Raw genomic sequence first — 17,828 nt, 5'->3', positions numbered from 1 at the left:
TCCCAGGGACAGGGGAGCCTGGTGGGCTGCTGTCTATGGGGTTGCACAGAGTCGGACACGCATGAAGCGACTTAGCAGCAGCAGCAGCAGCAGATAGCATATTTAAAAGCAGAGACATTACTTTGTCAACAAAGGTCCATCTAGTCAAGGCTATGGTTTTTCCAGTAGTCATGTATGGATGTGAGAGTTGGACTATAAAGAAAGCTTAGTGCCAAAGAATTGATGCTTTTGAAATGTGGTGTTGGAGAAGACTCTTGAGAGTCCCTTGGACTGCAAGAAGATCCAACCAGTCCATCCTAAAGGAGATCAGTCCTGGGTGTTCATTGGAAGGACTGATGCTGAAGCTGAAACTCCAGTACTTTGGCCACCTCATGCAAAGAGTTGACTCATTGGAAAAGACATTAATGCTGAGAAGGATTGGGGGCAGGAGGAGAAGGGGATGGAAGAGGATGAGATGGCTGGATGGCATCACTGACTTGATGGACATGGCTTTGGGTAGACTCCAGGAGTTGGTGATGGACAGGGAGGCCTGGCATGCTGCAATTCATGGGGTCGCAAAGAGTCGGACACGACTGAGCGACTGAACTGAACTGAACTGAACCGATGGGATCGGATGCCATGATTTTCATTTTTTGAATGCTGAGTTTTAAGTCAGTTTTTTCACTCTCCTTTTTTACCCTCATCAAGAGGGTGTATACTCAGAAATGGAATAGTACCACATGGACAATTACAGAGACGCCTTTATCAGAGTCTGTCTCAACTCTCCTGCATTTCCAATCCATGCTCAAAGCTTCCCAAGCAAAACCCCAGCCTGGGATCCATCTGCCTTCACTGTCCTTGCTGCAGGTGGCTGGGAGGCTGTTGTACAGCCATGTAGATAGGCTGGAGTACAAAAGTCACATGCCTCCAGCCTCGCTGGGCCCACCCCACCCATAATATTTCCATTGTTCTAGAACTCCATACACTATGCATGCAGTGGCTATTCCAAACCTTCACAACAACCCTCCAGCCCTTCAAACTTCCTGGGTTCTCTCTGTTCAACACCTCACTTCACTTTTTAAATCAAGGTTTCCCCAACCTCCTTCATTCACATTGCATCTTCATGATTTTTGCTCTAATCATTTACCCTCAGTCTGTCATTTAATATATCCCTTTAAATCATTTAATTTTCAATTGTTTACTTATTGGTAATAACATCCAGAAGTGTCTCATCTGTGCTATACAAGATATTTTTTCTGTAACACAACTATTCAAAATATTCATCCACACACCATTTAGAATTATTGCCATCAGTAAGTATACTATAATTTGGAAAAGTCTTCAGTGAATGAGATGAATGGTATTGAGCATGTACCTGTTCAACCTCCACAAAGTCTCTTACATCCACACCCAGGACACCCCACCACCTGGAATCTTAACTCTTACCACCTGTTGTCTTATTAGGAAATTTGATGCATCAGAAATCTCCTCTCTCCTCCCATATTTTGACCTCTTGCAGCTCATCTGGCTCCCACCTCACCTGTCACAACTTAAGTCTCCATGTTCTTCTTCCATCACATGCTCTGACTTTTTGCTCAGAAACACTGAACTGTTTTTACTCTTACCATCTCACCAGTGCCCTTACTTTTCTCTGTCTGTAATTCCTTTCTCTACCTCTCCTCTTCAGATGAAAAAGAAAAACTAAGAATCTATGAACAGACGGACTTCCCTGATGGTTCATTTGTTAAGACCCCACACTTCCACTGCAGGAGGCATGGGTTCCATCCCTGGTGGAGGAGCTAAGAAACTAAGATCCCACATGCTAAACAGTGAGCCAGAAAAAAAAAAAAGAATCTCTGAACTGAAAGATGATAAGAAATTTGATTTCTTTCTTTTTATGTTCTCTAAATTCTAAATGGACACAGCATATGGGCCAGTCACTCACGTTGCTCAGTTTTATCACCATCCTTGATTCCCAGCCACCACCATTCTTTTATAAAACTCTATCATAAAAATTTTAATGTTTTTTCCATTCTATACTCTAGCATCAAAAGACTTTGTGGATACATAATACTGACAACAACACTGTCAAGTCCAAAAGTTCTGCTCTGAGTACAAAGTAAAAGAAATGTGTCCAAAATGTCTTTTGTCACAATATAAAATTCCTCTCAGTAGAAACGTATTTTCCTATGTTACATAAATTAAATCTTTATACCCTATTAAGATAAAAGTGCTCTCTAATTTTATCTAGATATCAGACAATATAAATATTTAGAAAGTCTATTACACTTAATATGACCATCTTTCTATTACCAATTAATAATTATAGAATTACTATATATAGTATAATGCTTATGATTTGCTCAAATTATTTGACCAAGGTAATCTTTTCTAGAACATATCAAATGGATGAATTTTGTCATCAATATTTTTGTTCATGTTAATATTTGCAGGAAAAGGAAAAGCTAAAATTTAAATTCAAATTTTAAAAACAATTTGACAGTATTTAAAGAGAAAATTCTCCATTTCAGAGACATAAGTCTCTTGAGGATCTTATGAAATTTCTTCCTAAGTTTAATTTTTCCAAGGTCACAAAGAAGAACAGAAATTTTAGTTTGCTGTTTCAGTTTCCATGTCTAATATAGGACATGAAACTTTCTATTACAACAGTAAAGCAGCAGAAATTGCAAGAGCTTTCTTTCTTGCTACAGCCCCCCATAAATCCCACATTCCACTGGATTCTGGACAGGGGTTATTAGATGAGGGACATTTCAAATGTCAGCTTTTCATAGAACATCTCTGCTGCTGCTGCTAAGTCGCTTCAGTCGTGTCCGACTCTGTGCGACCCCATAGACAGCAGCCCACCAGGCTCCCCCATCCCTGGGATTCTCCAGGCAAGAACACTGGAGTGGGTCACCATTTCCTTCTCTAATGCATGCATGCATGCTAAGTCACTTCAGTCGTGTCCAACTCTACAAAAAGAGTAATCCTTTCAATGTTGTTCACAGTTATCCTTGAAACTTGAGAAGCTAGTAGTTAGAAATGTCCCATATTTTATGCTTCAACGTGCTCAACCTATAATATCTTACATTTTTTTGTTCTTTCACATCTCTCACATCATGTCAACCATAATACTGCTTGTGTGCCAAGTGCCCTCTTTCCTTATTCCACTTCCTTCTGGGAGACATTTACCTTAACCTGCATTTTGGGAAGCATGTGCTGCAGGGGAAGGTGGATAATTCTGCCGTCTTGTTAGCTCAGCTATGATGATGAGCTTGCCTTTGCCGGTGACTGGTTTGGGAATAACAAAGAAATGTGAGGAGACATCTCTGAGAGACCACCAGAGTGGTTAAAAGCCACCAAGAAATCTAGAAAAATGGTACAGATGAACCTATTTGCAAGGCAGGAATAAAGATACAGACAGAGAATGGACACGGTGGAGGAAGGAGAGGGTGGGACGAATCGATAGAGCAGCATTGCCGTATATACGCGACCATGTGTGAAATAGCGAGTGGGAAGCTGCTGGATAACCCAGGGAACTCAGCTCTGTGCTCTGTGACGACCTCGATCGGTGGGGTGGGGTGGGGAGGCTCAAGAGAGAGGGGATATATGTATATTTACAGCTGGTTCACTTGGTCATAAAGCAGAAATGAACACAATGATGTAAAGCAATTCTACTCCAATAATAACATTTTACAAATGAATGAAGCACGCCAGGGGAAACTCTCCCTTTTCCTGCCCCTGAATATTGTAGCCACAGAGGAAGAAATGAACCCATGAGAGATGGTGGGTCCAAAACCCAGGCATTAAAGGGAGTAGATGGGAGAGAGGAAACAAAAGGACTAAATACTTACAAATAATACACAATATGCTGCTAAGCTGCTAAGTAGCTTCAGTCATGTCCGACTCTGTGCAACCCCAGAGACGGCAGCCCACCAGGCTCCCCAGTCCCTGGGATTCTCCAGGCAAGAACACTGGAGTGGGTTGCCATTTCCTTCTCCAATGCATGAAAGTGAAAAGTGAAAGTGAAGTTGCTCAATTGTGTCCAACTCCTAGCAACTCCATGGACTGCAGCCTACCAGGCTCCTCCGTCCATGGGATTTGCCAGGCAAGAGTACTGGAGTGCGTAGCATATAGTAAATGCTCTGTTCCCGGGCAAAAAATCGTAATTAAAGGGCTTATTTCCTATAGGATTATCATTCTCTGTCTGAGGAATGGAAATGGTGACTTAGGAAGGAAGTTTACTTCTTCTGACAGTTCCACAAGCTTGTCCTGCTAGAATATAAGCAGCTTTATAACTTCTGGTGGTTCTGGAAAAAAATGTTTCTATCTTCTAGATAACAGCTAATAGACAATACATATAAATGTAAAATAAACATATATGCAGCATATAAAAAAATGTACAATAACATGCTGACCTAGATCCTTAAGGCTGCAACCAAAACTACAAAGCAACAGCACATCTCAACAGAAGAGAAGCTGAAGCAAAAAACACCAAGGAATAAATGACAACTTTGTGCATCCCTTCACCACAGCTGTCTTATCTACTCTTTATCCCCCCAACTGTGGCTACTGTATCGAGTCTCAAGGGTGAGGAGTTGCCTGGATCTGTCCAGTATTCTTCTGTGCCTCTTATTTGTGGCACGTGGGTGTGCGTGTGCTCCGTTGCGTCCAACTCTGCGACCACACAAGCAGTAGCCCACCAGGCTCCTCTGTCCCTGGGATTCTCCAGGCAAGAATATTGGGGTGGATTCCGTTTTCTCCAACAGGGGATCTTCCCAACCCAGTGATCGAATTGTGTCTCTTCCATCTCCTGTATTGGCAGGTGGATTCTTGACCACTGTGCCGCCTGGGAAGCTCATATTGTAATTATAGTTGGGCTCTTCAGAATTCTGATTTTTGACACTAATTTTCTTCCAATGAAAACTCTTATCTTCAGCTACTGCCCCTGCCATGAATGTCATATGTGCATTTGGGAACATGAAACTAAAAATTGCCTGTTTGTTTGTTATAAGTCAAGGCCTTTATTTGATAGTCCTGGCATTGCTGTTCTAATAACCAGACACTGCGACCCTTAGTGGGCTTCCCTTGTGGCTCAGCTGGTAAAGAATCCACCTGCAATGAAGGAGACCTGGGTTCGATCCCTGGGTTGGGGAGATCTCCTGGAGAAGGGAATGGCTACCCACTCCAGTATTCTGGCCTGGAGAATTCCATGGACTACAGTCCAGAGTGCGACACGACTGAGCAACTTTCATTTTCACTTTTTGGGGCTTCCCTGTGGTTCAGATGGTAAAAAATCTGCTGGCGAGACCCTTAGTATTACCTTCTCTGTTGTCTGACAGGAGAACATGTTGTATGACTCATGAGGCAGCCAAGGAAAGAAGTATAGGTTCATATTTTAGGTTATTGCCTCACCAAAGAAAATTCTGCAGCTGCTTTTTTAAAAGAATTTTTTAATTGATAAAGTTTTTGTTTTTATTGTTTGTTTTTGTTTTCATTGTGTGATCTTATTTCCTTAGCCAGGGATCTAACTAGTGCCCCTTGCATTGGAATCGCAGAATCTTAACAACTAGACCACCTGGGGGAATCCCTGCAATTATTTTTTGCTATTTCATTTCACAATAAGTATGGTAAAATACATATGGTAAAAGGTATGAGATTTTCTTTTAACTTATCCTAAATAAGTGAAATGGAACATTTATTAATGTGTACTGATAAGCAGCAAATCTGTTCATAAAAACCCTGATTTATTTTCATTTCAGTTTAATTTTGACATAATGTGCAGGTTCTTTGTTAAAGACGGGGGTCTGAACATTTCTTAGGTATATTTCCAATAGGACAACCACAACCAACAAAGACCCAAAGTCCCAGTTTGTCCAGCCAATCCGATGGATGTAGGTCAGAACTGCAAGGGTTCCATGAGCGTCAGTCACAAGCCTGGCTCTTTCTATCAAAGAACATTTACAGTTTGCACTGGGAGCTGGAAATGTGGCCTCTATGGGACCAGCCTCGCCAGGCTGCCTGCATCCAGGGTTTCAGAGCAGTTTGGCCCAGGCCGTCTGCACTCTTTTCCTATCAGGTTACTTTCTCCTAGTTTGGATTCCAGAGCCGGGTGACTGGGGTCAGCTCCACACAATCGTGCTTCCTTAAGGGAGAGCTTGATGGGAAAGAACAATGTCTACAACTTGTCAGCTCCTCTCTGCCTGTGGCACTGCCAAATTTGGGGGAGTGTTTCACTTCTGTTCTGCTCTCAATGCCAATGAATAGTTGGGTCATCCCTGGGGCTCCCTTATTCATGAGTCTTCTCCTCCCATTCTGTCAGTCAAGTGAATTTTTTGTTCAAGACATAACACAGAAAGCACTGCTTTAAGACTATTCAGGCCGCTGTGACAGTCAGCTTGACCATTAGGGTCCCCGGAGCTGACCAAAGAGCCACAATCAGAACCTTGATCCTTTTGGCTACTGTTGAAAAAAGCTCTGAGGTCATATTCTGTACAGTTTATAGGTCATGCTTTATCACTGCTGGACAGTGATCACAGTCATTTTATTATCACCTATAAGGCTACCTTTTTTTCTTCACTTGAATGTTTTCCACATGATAAATTCCCATAAATGACATTATTAAAACTATCACAAATAATAATTATGACAACTGTATAGAATTCAAATTTAGGGTAAACTATCGTTAAGAAAAAAAAGAAAACACAACTTGGCTGAAAACTTGTAGGCACTCTATATGACGTCGAGACCTGGGTGGAAAGTGTCAAAATGGAAAGTGTATCAAGATAATGAGATTCTGATTTTTTTCCCGAAAATATGTAATTTTAAATTTTGCTGGAATTTTTAAAAAGAGCATTGAAGTTTTCTAATATAGGAGCACATTAGTTTCTTCTTTGAAAAGGTCTTTATTCTTATTCTCTAAAGAGTATATGGGGAAATAGTTGCTTTTCTCAGAACATTATAGCTTTTAAATGACATAGTCAAGTATACTTGTATTGTTTGCTAGGGTTTCAATATTTGAAAAGCATGTAAAGAACAACAAAAAGAATTGCCAAGTACTTTGTTTTTATTGTACTGCTCTTTCCCATAAATATGCACGTTTAGGGATTGTCATAATGCCTGCTCTATTAATTCAACAAAATTGAATAATCATTTTTTCATATTTTGGTCTTCATTCATCCAGATTTGAATTTAGTTTACATCTTGTACATAAATTCCTGAGGAAAGGCAAACAATGAGAAGGAAATAACACGGAGAGTTAAGTGGCCTTGCTTTGTATGGACAAGTAATAAACATTTCCTCCATTTGTAAAATTGCCTTTTAAAAATGGATAATAGCATTAACGATTCTAGTTGCTTACTTTAAATCAATATTTAGGTCTTTATTCCTTTTGCTTCTAAGTATCATCATGTATTACTTTGTCCTTCCTTCAACAATTAGGTAAGCTCTAGTATTGAATAGAAAGTTTTTGTTTTATCTAAAAAGCCTATTTAGGTTAAAGCAGATAATGTATTTCAAAGCCAATGTGCCTCATTAATTTCATTCAGAAAAATCACAGTACAAAAATGCTGTAGATGGCTGCTGTGAATGCTGGGGAGTTATTTTTGGAGGGAGGGGTTGTGTGTTTGGTTTGGGTTTGGTTTTGGTTTTTGCTTAAGAGTTTAACACCAAAAAAAAAAAAGTTTAATGCCATTGTATGGGGGTGGGAGGGGGGTATGTGAGACAAAGATTCCTACCTTGGTAAAGTTCAGATGGGAGAAATACAGGAGAAAAGTTACAAGGTAAAGTTTCTATCAGCTTGTATTTGCTAATCCAGAAGAGAGTTTTGCAATAGGTCACTCATTAAAAGTTTATGTGGTTAAAAAAAAAGTTTATGTGGTAAATTCAGGAAGGCTCATCACTAGAACAAGAGTGAAGGTTTTATAGAGCATTCTGGGTGGGCAGAAGCATCTGCAGAACTGAAAGCTTACATAAACTGGTGCTCTTCTGTTAAATTCAGATCTCAGCTTTTACTATTTTAATTTTTATTGGAGTCTAGTTGCTTTACAATGTTGTGTCAGTTTCTGCTGTACAGCAAAGTGAATCTGCTCTATGTGTACATATATCCACTCTTTTTTGGGTTTCCTCCCTTTTAGGTCACCACAGAGCACTGAGTAGAGTTTCCTGAGATACAGTAGGTTCTCATTAGTTGTCTATTTCATACATTAATGTGTGCTAAGTTGCTGTGATCGTGTCTGACTCTGCAACCTTATGTACTGTAGCCCGCCAGGCTCCTCTGTTCATGGGATTCTCCAGGCAAGAATACTGAAGCGGGTTGAGCCCTTCTCCCAGGGATCTTCCCAACCCAGGGATTGAACCCCGGTCTCCTGCGTTGCAGGTAGATTTTTTACTGTCTGAGCCACTAGGGAAGCCCTATTTTGTACATAGGAGTGTATGCACGTCAGCCCATTGCTCTTTCAAATACTCTTCCAGCCCTTCAATGAGCATTCAGTTACTCCTTCCCCTTAAGTAAACACATCTAATTGCCGTTTTCCTTCTCAGGAAATCAAAGGGAGACAAACTCAGTTATACAACTAAACCTGTTATCCGTTTCTCATGCACCTTTTTACTGGTGCATGAATGCTAAAGAGTGCTGGACCTGGGGGAAAAGAGTGATGTACCATGAATTATTTAAGGAATTAGTGGTACTTTTTTCTTTACTGAAGAATGTCATTGTTTCCATCTTTAAAGATTTTCAAAAGTCACCCCCAAATCTGTGGCATCATTAGCAACAATATATACTAGAGACAGAAATGTTTAAGGTTTTTTTAAAGCATTTAAAATTTTTACGGACATGAGCAACTATTACTATATAATCTGCTTCCTTCTCCAATAAAAGCTAAAAACTATTCCTACCTCCAAGAATCTTGCTAGCTTTATTTTCCAGATATTTCTGGGAAAATTTCAGCATTTGCAGGCCCCATTGTATACCTGGACTCTTTAGTCTCACGATTTAAGGTCACCACTTCATGGTTCTCTGGGTAACATGTCCCTTTCATTCTCTTTCCAAGCTCCCATCACCAGGGCTCTATGTTTCACACAGCATCAAGTTTAAGGCTTAATAATCATAAAGCTCTACCTGCTTCTATTAGCATTCTTGAAACACACTGAAATAAATAACCAATGACTATAACTGGTAGGGTTTTCCTCCTATCTAAATGACTTATAGGATTTAAGTACTTACTTGAACAGTCACATGAACATTTCTTTTTTTTTCCTGGTTTAGATTTTAGTAACTCCACAGCTGAAATCCTTGTTATATGACAAGAGATTTTTGAATGAAACCTGCACCTTTCACGCTAAACTACGAGACTCTGGATCTTGATGAATACCTTCTATTTTCGCTGGCTTTCTCTAGCCAGGAAAAGGAGTTGTGGCCTTGGTATTGAAGGCAGAGTAGAAACCCAGATCCCCTACTTGGACTGCTCTGATGCTCAAGAAGGGGACCTCCTCATTACTGCTGAGGAGGGAAGAGCATTCCAGCTCCTCACATGGTGTCCACTCACCCTGAGGAAGGGTGGCCTTGTTATCACTGTTGGTGAAAGTCCTAACTCCCACTAGACAGCTTCTGCTTTTCATTTTTATTTATTTATGAATTATTTGGCTGCCCCAGGTCTTAGTTGCAGTATGTGGGATCTAGTTCCCTGACCAGCCATTGAATATCGAACCCCTGCCTTCGGAGCGTGGAGTCTTAACCACTGGGCCATCAGGGAAGTCCCAGTCATAGACATTAAAAAAATAAATAAATCCAAGACTAAGAACCTATCATTTGTAAGAGGAAGCTGGTGAAATAATCTATCCTAGAGTCAGAATCAAGCTGCCCACCAACCTACTTTCTGATCACTTCCCAGCCATGACTGCAGTGCACTGGCTCCCTGAGCGAAAGCCGTAAGTCATCAATGATCAAGTAACAGCATCTCATCGTGAAATTCTGAGGGACTGGCCTGCAGGCCTCCAAGCTTCACCCCAGAGAGACACGTGCGTGCTTCCTCTGCCCCTACCAGCTGGAGCACCTCACTTCTTGGCACACAGGTACCTCCCTTCCACTCTGTGTGTGATTATGCCCCTTAAAAATCGATGGTCATCTAAGCAACGTTTGCTTGAATTCCCATTTGCTTCAGAGAAGATACAAGGAGCCAGTACTGGGTCCACATGATCCTGCTGTAATCACTCTTGTCAGAGGGTCTGGCAGATCAAATGCCCACACCAGGCAGGGCCCTGCTTCAAGTCCTGGAGACATCAGCTAACACTAATTGGCAGCCTGGTCAGCAAACACACAATATAATGTCTACCTCTTTTGCATAAACCTCACATAATCCTCAGGTACATACACACTGTGCTTTCCAACAAATAGGTGAGGAAACTGAGGTATTGGTTAAAGAAACTGCCTGAGCTGGCATGAGGGCTGATATTTGAGTCCAGGTTTAGCCTGGCTCCAAAACCCTATCTTTCTGTTACACAAAGCCACCTCCCTTAATCAGCCACAGGCTCTTTGAGGATAGAGAAGGGAAGATACAAGTGAGAAAAAAAATTTTTTTGAAGCAAAAAAAAAATCAACTGGATGATCAATCCAATTCTTCTCCAGAAGATGGAGAAAGAAACTGTCTTCTCAGCACAAAGTTCTTTTCTGTCCCAAGGCTCCCACATGACCCTGGAAACACAGACTTGCAGAGACAGCCATGTAGTATGTTTAAAGGCAGGAAAATCAGAAGGCTCTCAGTGAGAGAGGTCGAAACACAAAAACTCTAGATCATTAATGCTGTAAGATCTGTTTTATGTACCTTTTCCTTGCCCTGGAAAAGTCTGACTGATGTGTTGATCCTGACACTTGTAACTTTCTATCCTTAGTATACACGGAGCTAGATACAGAGAGGAACACATGATGAGAGGAATCAGCAGTACTGCTAGATCGAACTCCCACCACTTCAAACTATGGGAAGATGTGCAGTCATGGAGCAGATGTATTGTATTGGAACCTCTGGAAATTGAGGCTGGGGTGTTAACTTCCCCCAAATTCTGTGTTGATTATAATGCACTGTACTGAATAACGGACTTCCCTGGTGGCTCAGATGATAAAGAATCTGCCTGTAATGCAGGAGACCCAGGTCCAGTCCCTGGGTTGGGATGATTTCCCTAGAGAAGGCCATAGCAACCACTCCAGTATTCTTGGCCTGGAGAATCCCATGGACAGAGGAGTCTGGCAGGCTGCAGTCTACGGGGTCACAAAGAGTTGGGACACAACTGAGTGACTAACACACATACTGAATGACAATCAGAGCTCTAAAGGAAGGTTCCAAGAATCATTCCATGAGGAATTCATCCCTGGACATCCCGTAGAATCAGGGAAATTTATGACTCAGTTGTCTCTTAAAAGTTTGTAACTCTCAGCTGAAGATTTAAGGTGAGGGTTTCTGCCATTTTGGCAAGTTTCTCAATCTTTCTGGGTCTCTCCCATGTTTACATATTATTAAACTTTTGTTCGATTTTATCCAGTTTGGGGTGGGGGGATTTCATTAATTAGGTGAACTGATGCTTTCCATAGTAATCATCATTTTAAAAGCCTAGATTTAAGAAGTGATATTTTACTTCCTCTATCATCACCTATCATATAAGGATGAGCGGTCAATGCTTGCTAGCAATTAATGGTCTTCAGGTCTTCTCTCTGAATGAATAAAATGGGAATTAAAATTTTAGAGCCCAAATGCCACAGTTAGTAAAACCAAATTACTATGCAGGAATCTAGATGGCTGAGAAGCTAAGTTTGATGGAAAAGAAACAACGTATTTCTACACTAGGGATTCCTGCACAAGTACAGTTCTTATACCTCCACAGAAGGGTTCATACTTTCCAACAGGGTAATTTGTTGCTTTTCACATTCTGAGAGCAGAGGCTGCCCTCCAGGTTTCTTCTGAGCTTCGAACAAACTTTGGTCTTACTTGTGGATCCCGTGATGCTCTGGTGAAGCTACAAGATGACACAGCTTTAAGGAAGGATAACCAGTGTCACTAAAGGTAAAACACCGATTTAAACATGAAAGAAGTAGGAATGTAATTTTTAAAATGGGTTTGTTTTAGACGCTTGAGAGGAAAACTGCCTCCAAGGTTCCCTCGTGGCTCAGTGGTTAGAAAAAAAAAAAAAAAATCCACCTACCAATGCAGGAGGCAAGGGTTCAATCCCTCATCCGGGAAGATCTCACATGTCGCCGAGCAGCTAAACCTGTGCACCATGACTACTGAGCCTGTGCTCTAGCACTCAGGAGGTGCAACTACTGAAGCCCATGTGCCCTCGAGCCCCTAACTCAACGAGAGAAGCCATGGAAATGAGAAGCCCGCGTACTACAACCAGAGAGCGGCCCACACAGGAACAAAGACCCAGCACAGCCAAAAACAAGCAAATAAAATTATATCTATAAAAGGTTTTGTGAACCAGTATGGGATTTGGGTGTACTATAATCTCAGCTGTTAAAGGGGCGATAACTATCTCTTCCTTATTTGGGGCTTCCCTGGTGGCTCAGTGGTGAAGAATCCACCTGCCAATGCAGGAGACGCATTAGATCCCTGGGTCAAAAGATCCCCTGGAGAAGAAAATGGCAACCCACTCTTCTTGCCTGGAAAATCCCACAGATAGAGGAGCCCTGAGAGTTACAGCCATGGGGTTGAAAGAGTCGGATATGACTTAGCAACTAAACAACTTTCTTATTTAGCTGCTGGATTTTTCACTGGTTTCCATGAAAACCAAGTGGGGTTTTTAAAAGTGTATAGCTCAACCTCTTAAAATCAAAAATTGAAAGCTAAGTTAAAAACATCAAGAAAAATGAAAACAAGAAAACATACTGAGCTCTAAATAAACATTTTCCTTTTAACTTTTATGAAGCAGAGAATGAGTTTTTTCTTTTTTTCTAACTACAGGGTAGGTTGCATTTTAGGTCGTATGCCCCTGGTGGCTTAGAGGATAAAGCGTCTGCTTGCCATGAGGGAGACCTGGGTTCGATCCCTGGGTCAGAAAGATCCCCTGAAGAAGGTAATGACAACCCACTCCAGTACTCTTGCCTGGAAAACCCCACGGACAGAGGAGCCTGGTAGGCTACAGTCTATGGGGTCACAAAGAGTCGGACACAACTGAGCGACTTCACTTTCCATTCCTTTCTTTCCCTAATGAGAATATACCCATAAGCAGTCTGATCTATGGTGACCACTAATCTTTTGCAAAGTAGAAATAAACATAAGTTATTTGCATTTATTAAAATTAAACTGCAACCTAACTCCAAACATACAAATTACTCACTCTCCAACCTAATTCTATGCCAGCTGTTTTCCACATAACGTTAAGTTCAAGCATATGAACATTTTGTGGGGCCAAGGTGTTGCTAATATATTGTCAATCAAACTGATTTTCAAAAGGATGCATGACAGGTTCACAGTTCCACATTTACTGAACTTTATTAACAAGTAAAACACATATTAACATGTTCTATATATGGGAAAGGACATTCAATAATAAATGGCACATTATCATCTAACAGTTGAACTTTATCAAGAATGAAGTTTTAAAAAATAATACACATTATTTCATGACTATTTGAAGAATTAACAAAAAAAAACAATTTAACAGCAGTTTTAATATATAAAAGCTCACTATTTACTATTTACCATAAGAGGAATCATTTCAATACTTCTATTTAAAAAAAAAAAAAAGGAAAAAAAATATATGTACTGTATCTTCTACAGGCCTAACAGTTGTCTAGGCAAGGCTGTGACAACAGTAATTGACTCCTGCCCTAATACTACATACAGTTCCCTCTCTCAAGGCAGTAGATTTAGGCAGTCACTTTTCAATACAGTGGAGAGTTATATACAGGGTGATCATACAAATTCTCCTCCAAATTAGGACACTTATGAGAAAGGAGGCACGATTTAAGCTCAGGAAATAGTAATAACCAGGTCTGTTATGAGCAAACTCAAGATATATGTCACTCTAGTTAAATACAGTTACCAGATGCACTATCATTACCTTTGTGCTTTATGTGGATAGACCAGTTGGAAAAAAACTGTGGTAAATTAAGAAACCCTGAATTCTTCTTCAGCTAGACCCTTGGAACTCCACTTTTCCTGTCATTAGAGGTTTTGCTTGTAATATTAGAGATTATTGTCTTAGGTTAACATTTATGATCTTCAAAGGCATGGGATATAGCTTATAGACTCAAAAGGCAAGCATTAGTATTTTTTTCCTATTAAAAAGAGATTTTCATTTTAATCAAGTATAATAGAATTTGCGTTTTAAATTCCTAAAATGTATCCTGGACACACTGTATAGAAAATGTATTTTTACTTTAAATTCAGGCTTTTTTTTTTTTTCATGAAAACATAAAGATGGATTTTTCTGGCCATAATGAGCTATTTCAAATATAACAGAAATAATGTAATACATTTTTTTTTGTATTAGCTTCCAACCTCCAATTCACATTCATTCAAAAACTGTTCATAGGTACCCTAACAAGGGTTTTGATTTTCAATTTATTTAAGGCAGAGTACAAAGGCGGTTAAGTGTCTCCAAAACATGGCAGCAGCCATGCTGTCCAAGCTCACAGGAAATGAAGGGAAGTGTGTAGGATTTGATAAATTCAGGAGAGAATGCTGTTTCCTAAAAGAATATTCTGAGTCTCCTCATTGGATGATGAGATTTAAGACAACCAATGAACTCTACCAATTAAAAGAGGATTAAGTAACAACACACTTGAATCTTACAGATTTGTGGGGATAAAAATCAAAACAAAAAGTGAAGTTTTGATGAAGGGTCAACATCTACATGCATAAACCAAGCATTAAGATCACAAAAACAAAAATAAAAATTTAATAAATTGATGTATGATAGATGATCTAGTAATTTTAACTTATTCTGTATCATAGCTTAATGTCATTTGAAAACTATTACAGAGTACAAGTTTATAGGAAATTAATATACAATAAAAAATTCTAACATGAGCTCACATTTCTTATAAATAAATCCTAATTAATTTCCAATACAGGCAACTAAATCAAATATTTTTTCTTTATCCCAGGCTATTGTTAAAGGGTACCTTAATCAATAATCAAGGGTTCAAGATATTTTAATCAATAATAAAAAGGTTATACAGGGGAGGAGAATAAATGATGGAAACAAAATAGGAGGCTCAATCAGAAAAACAAAATGGCATGTTTAATTTACTAAAGACAATGAAGTAAAATGAGAAAACACAGAGAAATACAAAAAAGTTATAAAGAATAATAAATTTTATTTTTTCAGAAGTGGAAAATGACCCTGAATAGTTTTAAATGTATCTTTTAGTAGTTGGTGTCTAATAATAAACAAGCAATCAATTTTAAATGTTCTATATAGTTGTATTAACTGATTTTTAAGTTTAAAAGGTAATTTTTAACATTGGCATTCAAAAGCAAAGATATAACTGAAAAGAAGACAGATGAACCATAAAATGATTTACAAAATGTAGTAGCTTATGAATGCAAAATAGATTCCAGTTGTAATAATACATATTCACATACACTTTCGCAACACACTCACACCCCCATATTCCACAGACACATTTCCATAACTTGAAAACAAATATTTCATGTATCTCGATTTAGGAAATGATTTTTACAAGTTAACCTTACAATCAGAAAGCAAGAAGATATTAAAAGCACAAGTTTTTATTCGCTAAGCTAAACATCTGAAGGAAAAAAATATTACAATGATACTGAAAGATATTTTTATTGGTTTTTTAAAAGATAAAATGCAAATAAGAATATCTTATTCAGAAAATTAATTTTCAAAAATGTCTTAAATGAAATAAATATAATATCTAATACAATCTCTTCCTCTAAGAATCTATAAGATGGACAATGCTAAAAACCAAGCTTCTCATTTTTGGCATGTCCTTTTAAAAAAAAGAAAAAAAGATTTTCTTATAAAGCAAATGTGGCATACCCACGTTTTCTAAAATTTGTCCTAAAACTATCTTTAACATCCAAATTTTCTAAATATATTAAGTCCACTTAAATTAAGGAAAAGATACCTAGTACAATTTCTAAGAAAACAATGCAGAAAGTAATTTATGCATGGTTTGCATGGTTATTTACAGAAAGTTTTGCTAAATAATGATATAACTATCATGTTCAAAAGTCTGACAAATCCTTTCTAATAATCAGCACTGCAGGTTTCAAAAAAACTTTATATATAACAAAGAATGTTTCCTCTGTAGAGTTACTAGATAAATCTGAGAGCCAGAAACTAAAGCATTTGACATGGTTAATAATTTTCATTTTTATTATACTAAATGTCAGGTCAGAAGTCAATGGCATTTACATGCTGGAAGACTGTTTATCACTCAACTCTTTCAATTATATCAAACACTGATTAATCAAATGTCACTGGACTTGACTGGGACAACTGTATGGTTTCTTTCAAGTCTATGCAAATCTTTTAAATGGGCACATATGCAATTCTGCAAAACCAATGAAATATAAATATTTAAAAGAATGAACAGAAATGGCTTTAAAGCATAAACCACTCTGCCATTCAATTTTGAAACTCTATCTTTTCTTCACAAATTTGTCTTCTGTGTTTAATAGTCTTCTATCCATTGAAGTTGCAGGTTTACAGATGATCTGGAAATTTCACATTGATATAAGAAAGGAATGTCTGGTCGATGCAGTCTAGGGACAGAGAAAGAATTAGTCTTAAAATGTATTAAGTTCCAATTATCCAAATGATAGTACAATGAAAACCCATTTTATAGTATGACATCAAGAATATAATAGCCTTTTGTTAAGAATGACATAAGTAGCACAGATCAAAATATATTCTAAAGTAAATTCCTAAAGGAGAGCATCTAAAAAATATTTACATTACATTTTAAACTCCTGAAAAGGAAAACAAGATAATCACACTGAATATTCACAGAATATCATTTAAATTAGTAAAATTACAAACTCTTAAGGTCATAGTAGACAAGTTAAAGATAGAATGTGACATCTTTAAGGGGAAGGAAGAAACATTAATGGAACATTTAAAATAATACTTAAATACAATCCAGAAATGTAACTGCAATCATCTTCAGCAGAATTAAGTAAATTATGTTAGCTTATATAACAGTCATATAAGCATAAAATTTAAGCAACCAAATCACAAACCATATAATTTATGTATACTTAGTCATAGCAACCCTGAAACATCTTGTACTTGGAGACACAGCAGGAAGTTAAGTGTTCTAGCAGACCTTTGGCTAATGCAGTTCAAATACTTGAAAAGTTCAAAACAATGAACTGTATAGTACTTGCTTTTAAAGTACTACAGTGAGCTATGAGGTCTCTTCATTGAAGATCTACTAGCTACACAATAAATAAATGCCTGTACTATACACACAGCCTCCAGAAACTTACTTGATAACTAGTAAGACAATCTCTGCTCGTTTCTTTATTTTTCCATTTATTCAAGATGTAGCCTCCATTGTTGATATAAACTGGTACATATTAAGAAAACAGTAACAGAGCTCCTATTTTCTTCGTACAACCTTTACTCCTTGATCCAGTGTGTTAAGATCAGTGCATGGCACTGCTTACAATAGCCAAAACATGGAAGCAACCTAAATGTCCACTGAAAGAGGAATGGATGAAGAAGATGTGGTACATACACACAATGGAGTATTGCTCAGCCATTAAAAAGAATGAAATAACGCCATATGCAGCAACAGAGATGGACACAGAGACTGTCATACTGAGCGGAGTGAGTCAGAGAAGGAGAAATAGCATATGACATCTCTTATATGGTTGCCA

General features: G+C 38.5%; 1 protein-coding gene across 1 annotated transcript in view; it reads right to left on the bottom strand.

The window, feature by feature from the left end:
* Window positions 1–13,431: 13,431 nt before the first annotated feature.
* NDFIP2 (Nedd4 family interacting protein 2) overlaps window positions 13,432–17,828 on the bottom strand; it is a 71,879-nt gene continuing 67,482 nt past the window's right edge. The window contains exon 8 of the mRNA XM_019971821.2: window positions 13,432–16,709. The gene's annotated coding sequence lies outside the window, so the exon portion shown is untranslated. The remainder of the gene's footprint in view (window positions 16,710–17,828) is intronic.

This window comes from Bos indicus, chromosome 12 (genome assembly GCF_029378745.1).
Source record: "Bos indicus isolate NIAB-ARS_2022 breed Sahiwal x Tharparkar chromosome 12, NIAB-ARS_B.indTharparkar_mat_pri_1.0, whole genome shotgun sequence".
NCBI lineage: Eukaryota > Metazoa > Chordata > Mammalia > Artiodactyla > Bovidae > Bos > Bos indicus.
The sequence above is the reverse complement of the archived record's forward strand: the minus strand, read 5'-3'. Positions and strand labels throughout refer to the sequence as shown.